At 52.4% G+C, this 5000-nt stretch overlaps 5 non-coding genes and 3 pseudogenes across 5 annotated transcripts; all 8 read right to left on the bottom strand.

Annotated features, from left to right (window-relative positions):
- Positions 1 to 400: 400 nt before the first annotated feature.
- Positions 401 to 519, bottom strand: LOC148668660 (5S ribosomal RNA). The gene has a single exon (XR_015937586.1). It is a non-coding gene; the product is annotated as a 5S ribosomal RNA (ribosomal RNA).
- A 537-nt stretch (positions 520 to 1056) lies between these two features.
- Positions 1057 to 1175, bottom strand: LOC148668659 (5S ribosomal RNA). Its single transcript, XR_015938496.1, has one exon. It is a non-coding gene; the product is annotated as a 5S ribosomal RNA (ribosomal RNA).
- Positions 1176 to 1712: 537 nt separating this feature from the next.
- On the bottom strand, positions 1713 to 1831 carry LOC148668658 (5S ribosomal RNA). The gene has a single exon (XR_015938019.1). It is a non-coding gene; the product is annotated as a 5S ribosomal RNA (ribosomal RNA).
- Positions 1832 to 2368: 537 nt separating this feature from the next.
- LOC148668657 (5S ribosomal RNA) lies at positions 2369 to 2487 on the bottom strand. The gene has a single exon (XR_015938254.1). It is a non-coding gene; the product is annotated as a 5S ribosomal RNA (ribosomal RNA).
- A 537-nt stretch (positions 2488 to 3024) lies between these two features.
- LOC148668656 (5S ribosomal RNA) lies at positions 3025 to 3133 on the bottom strand (annotated as a pseudogene).
- A 537-nt stretch (positions 3134 to 3670) lies between these two features.
- On the bottom strand, positions 3671 to 3789 carry LOC148668655 (5S ribosomal RNA; annotated as a pseudogene).
- A 537-nt stretch (positions 3790 to 4326) lies between these two features.
- Positions 4327 to 4445, bottom strand: LOC148668654 (5S ribosomal RNA). Its single transcript, XR_015938619.1, has one exon. It is a non-coding gene; the product is annotated as a 5S ribosomal RNA (ribosomal RNA).
- Positions 4446 to 4981: 536 nt separating this feature from the next.
- Positions 4982 to 5000, bottom strand: part of LOC148668653 (5S ribosomal RNA) — a 119-nt pseudogene continuing 100 nt past the window's right edge.

The raw sequence follows: 5000 nt of genomic DNA, 5'->3' as shown, positions 1-5000 counted from the left end.
CACTTCAGCCTTTCACTCTTCCTTCCTTCCAATGAGGACGGAGCTGCGGGAGAAAGGGCGCTATAGAGGATCGCTGTGGAGAGCTGCTGCTGTGCTTTGACATCTGAGCTCTGTGGAAAACGATCTCAATACAATTCTGAAAAACGCGACTCTCCGAACGCCAGCCGAACAAGTCTCCACAGCCGAAGCGCTGTGTCTCTTTTCAGCTGGCGATAAACCTTTCCTCGATCCTTTGCGGACTTGTAAAACTGTTCCTGATCAGAATAAAAAACGCTCACGCTAATACACAAGCACCCGTGTCTCGCCAAAGCTGACAAATAAACAGACGGACAAGCCGCACTGCACGTGTGAACAGGGGAATGAGCGAGCGAGCGGGGATAGGGCGCCTCCTGCGCTTAAAAGCTTACAGCACCTGGTATTCCCAGGCGGTCTCCCATCCAAGTACTAACCAGGCCCATCCCTGTTTAGCTTCCGAGATCAGACGAGATCAGGCGTGCTCAAGGGGGTGTGGCCGTAAGCTAGACCAAAGCTCGCTGGCACCCTTCTTATTGAGAGGACAGCTCCGTCACCTCTTTTACGACGCTGCTTTTTTTCCCTTGCGTTTTTCTCTTCTTCCCACGTTCTCTCTCTTCACTGCCTTCGTCCCCGCTCTATTTCACTTCAGCCTTTCACTCTTGCTTCCTTCCAATGAGGACGGAGCTGCGGGAGAAAGGGCGCTATAGAGGATCGCTGTGGAGAGCTGCTGCTGTGCTTTGACATCTGAGCTCTGTGGAAAACGATCTCAATACAATTCTGAAAAACGCGACTCTCCGAACGCCAGCCGAACATGTCTCCACAGCCGAAGCGCTGTGTCTCTTTTCAGCTGGCGATAAACCTTTCTTCGATCCTTTGCGGACTTGTAAAACTGTTCCTGATCAGAATAAAAAACGCTCACGCTAATACACAAGCACCCGTGTCTCGCCAAAGCTGACAAATAAACAGACGGACAAGCCGCACTGCACGTGTGAACAGGGGAATGAGCGAGCGAGCGGGTATAGGGCGCCTCCTGCGCTTAAAAGCTAACGGCACCTGGTATTCCCAGGCGGTCTCCCATCCAAGTACTAACCAGGCCCATCCCTGTTTAGCTTCCGAGATCAGACGAGATCAGGCGTGCTCAAGGGGGTGTGGCCGTAAGCGAGAGCAAGGCTCGCTGGCACCCTTCTTATTGAGAGGACAGCTCCGTCACCTCTTTTATGACGCTGCACTTTTTCCCTTGCGTTTTTCTCTTCTTCCCACGTTCTCTCTCTTCACTGCCTTCGTCCCCGCTCTATTTCACTTCAGCCTTTCACTCTTGCTTCCTTCCAATGAGGACGGAGCTGCGGGAGAAAGGGCGCTATAGAGGATCGCTGTGGAGAGCTGCTGCTGTGCTTTGACATCTGAGCTCTGTGGAAAACGATCTCAATACAATTCTGAAAAACGCGACTCTCCGAACGCCAGCCGAACAAGTCTCCACAGCCGAAGCGCTGTGTCTCTTTTCAGCTGGCGATAAACCTTTCCTCGATCCTTTGCGGACTTGTAAAACTGTTCCTGATCAGAATAAAAAACGCTCACGCTAATACACAAGCACCCGTGTCTCGCCAAAGCTGACAAATAAACAGACGGACAAGCCGCACTGCACGTGTGAACAGGGGAATGAGCGAGCGAGCGGGGATAGGGCGCCTCCTGCGCTTAAAAGCTTACAGCACCTGGTATTCCCAGGCGGTCTCCCATCCAAGTACTAACCAGGCCCATCCCTGTTTAGCTTCCGAGATCAGATGAGATCAGGCGTGCTCAAGGGGGTGTGGCCATAAGCGAGAGCAAGGCTCGCTGGCACCCTTCTTATTGAGAGGACAGCTCCGTCACCTCTTTTACGACGCTGCTTTTTTTCCCTTGCGTTTTTCTCTTCTTCCCACGTTCTCTCTCTTCACTGCCTTCGTCCCCGCTCTATTTCACTTCAGCCTTTCACTCTTGCTTCCTTCCAATGAGGACGGAGCTGCGGGAGAAAGGGCGCTATAGAGGATCGCTGTGGAGAGCTGCTGCTGTGCTTTGACATCTGAGCTCTGTGGAAAACGATCTCAATACAATTCTGAAAAACGCGACTCTCCGAACGCCAGCCGAACAAGTCTCCACAGCCGAAGCGCTGTGTCTCTTTTCAGCTGGCGATAAACCTTTCCTCGATCCTTTGCGGACTTGTAAAACTGTTCCTGATCAGAATAAAAAACGCTCACGCTAATACACTAGCACCCGTGTCTCGCCAAAGCTGACAAATAAACAGATGGACAAGCCGCACTGCACGTGTGAACAGGGGAATGAGCGAGCGAGCGGGGATAGGGCGCCTCCTGCGCTTAAAAGCTTACAGCACCTGGTATTCCCAGGCGGTCTCCCATCCAAGTACTAACCAGGCCCATCCCTGTTTAGCTTCCGAGATCAGACGAGATCAGGCGTGCTCAAGGGGGTGTGGCCATAAGCGAGAGCAAGGCTCGCTGTCACCCTTCTTATTGAGAGGACAGCTCCGTCACCTCTTTTACGACGCTGCTTTTTTTCCCTTGCGTTTTTCTCTTCTTCCCACGTTCTCTCTCTTCACTGCCTTCGTTCCCGCTCCATTTCACTTCAGCCTTTCACTCTTCCTTCCTTCCAATGAGGACGGAGCTGCGGGAGAAAGGGCGCTATAGAGGATCGCTGTGGAGAGCTGCTACTGTGCTTTGACATCTGAGCTCTGTGGAAAACGATCTCAATACAATTCTGAAAAACGCGACTCTCCGAACGCCAGCCGAACAAGTCTCCACAGCCGAAGCGCTGTGTCTCTTTTCAGCTGGCGATAAACCTTTCCTCGATCCTTTGCGGACTTGTAAAACTGTTCCTGATCAGAATAAAAAACGCTCACGCTAATACACTAGCACCCGTGTCTCGCCAAAGCTGACAAATAAACAGACGGACAAGCCGCACTGCACGTGTGAACAGGGGAATGAGCGAGCGAGCGGGGATAGGGCGCCTCCTGCGCTTAAAAGCTTACAGCACCTGGTATTCCCAGGCGGTCTCCCATCCAAGTACTAACCAGGCCCATCCCTGTTTAGCTTCCGAGATCAGGCGTGCTCAAGGGGGTGTGGCCGTAAGCTAGACCAAAGCTCGCTGGCACCCTTCTTATTGAGAGGACAGCTCCGTCACCTCTTTTACGACGCTGCTTTTTTTCCCTTGCGCTTTTCTCTTCTTCCCACGTTCTCTCTCTTCACTGCCTTCGTCCCCGCTCTATTTCACTTCAGCCTTTCACTCTTGCTTCCTTCCAATGAGGACGGAGCTGCAGGAGAAAGGGCGCTATAGAGGATCGCTGTGGAGAGCTGCTGCTGTGCTTTGACATCTGAGCTCTGTGGAAAACGATCTCAATACAATTCTGAAAAACGCGACTCTCCGAACTCCAGCCGAACATGTCTCCACAGCCGAAGCGCTGTGTCTCTTTTCAGCTGGCGATAAACCTTTCTTCGATCCTTTGCGGACTTGTAAAACTGTTCCTGATCAGAATAAAAAACGCTCACGCTAATACACAAGCACCCGTGTCTCGCCAAAGCTGACAAATAAACAGACGGACAAGCCGCACTGCACGTGTGAACAGGGGAATGAGCGAGCGAGCGGGGATAGGGCGCCTCCTGCGCTTAAAAGCTAACAGCACCTGGTATTCCCAGGCGGTCTCCCATCCAAGTACTAACCAGGCCCATCCCTGTTTAGCTTCCGAGATCAGACGAGATCAGGCGTGCTCAAGGGGGTGTGGCCATAAGCGAGAGCAAGGCTCGCTGGCACCCTTCTTATTGAGAGGACAGCTCCGTCACCTCTTTTATGACGCTGCTCTTTTTCCCTTGCGTTTTTCTCTTCTTCCCACGTTCTCTCTCTTCACTGCCTTCGTCCCCGCTCTATTTCACTTCAGCCTTTCACTCTTGCTTCCTTCCAATGAGGACGGAGCTGCGGGAGAAAGGGCGCTATAGAGGATCGCTGTGGAGAGCTGCTGCTGTGCTTTGACATCTGAGCTCTGTGGAAAACGATCTCAATACAATTCTGAAAAACGCGACTCTCCGAACGCCAGCCGAACAAGTCTCCACAGCCGAAGCGCTGTGTCTCTTTTCAGCTGGCGATAAACCTTTCCTCGATCCTTTGCGGACTTGTAAAACTGTTCCTGATCAGAATAAAAAACGCTCACGCTAATACACAAGCACCCGTGTCTCGCCAAAGCTGACAAATAAACAGACGGACAAGCCGCACTGCACGTGTGAACAGGGGAATGAGCGAGCGAGCGGGGATAGGGCGCCTCCTGCGCTTAAAAGCTTACAGCACCTGGTATTCCCAGGCGGTATCCCATCCAAGTACTAACCAGGCCCATCCCTGTTTAGCTTCCGAGATCAGACGAGATCAGGCGTGCTCAAGGGGGTGTGGCCATAAGCGAGAGCAAGGCTCGCTGGCACCCTTCTTATTGAGAGGACAGCTCCGTCACCTCTTTTACGACGCTGCTTTTTTCCCTTGCGTTTTTCTCTTCTTCCCACGTTCTCTCTCTTCACTGCCTTCGTCCCCGCTCTGTTTCACTTCAGCCTTTCACTCTTGCTTCCTTCCAATGAGGACGGAGCTGCGGGAGAAAGGGCGCTATAGAGGATCGCTGTGGAGAGCTGCTGCTGTGCTTTGACATCTGAGCTCTGTGGAAAACGATCTCAATACAATTCTTAAAAACGCGACTCTCCGAACGCCAGCCGAACAAGTCTCCACAGCCGAAGCGCTGTGTCTCTTTTCAGCTGGCGATAAACCTTTCCTCGATCCTTTGCGGACTTGTAAAACTGTTCCTGATCAGAATAAAAAACGCTCACGCTAATACACAAGCACCCGCGTCTCGCCAAAGCTGACAAATAAACAGACGGACAAGCCGCACTGCACGTGTGAACAGGGGAATGAGCGAGCGAGCGGGGATAGGGCGCCTCCTGCGCTTAAAAGCTTACAGCACCTGGTAT

Source organism: Lepisosteus platostomus, chromosome 5 (assembly GCF_059453375.1).
Source record: "Lepisosteus platostomus isolate fLepPlt1 chromosome 5, fLepPlt1.hap1, whole genome shotgun sequence".
NCBI lineage: Eukaryota > Metazoa > Chordata > Actinopteri > Semionotiformes > Lepisosteidae > Lepisosteus > Lepisosteus platostomus.
Note: the sequence above shows the minus strand (reverse complement) of the source record. Positions and strands in the feature narration are given on the sequence as shown.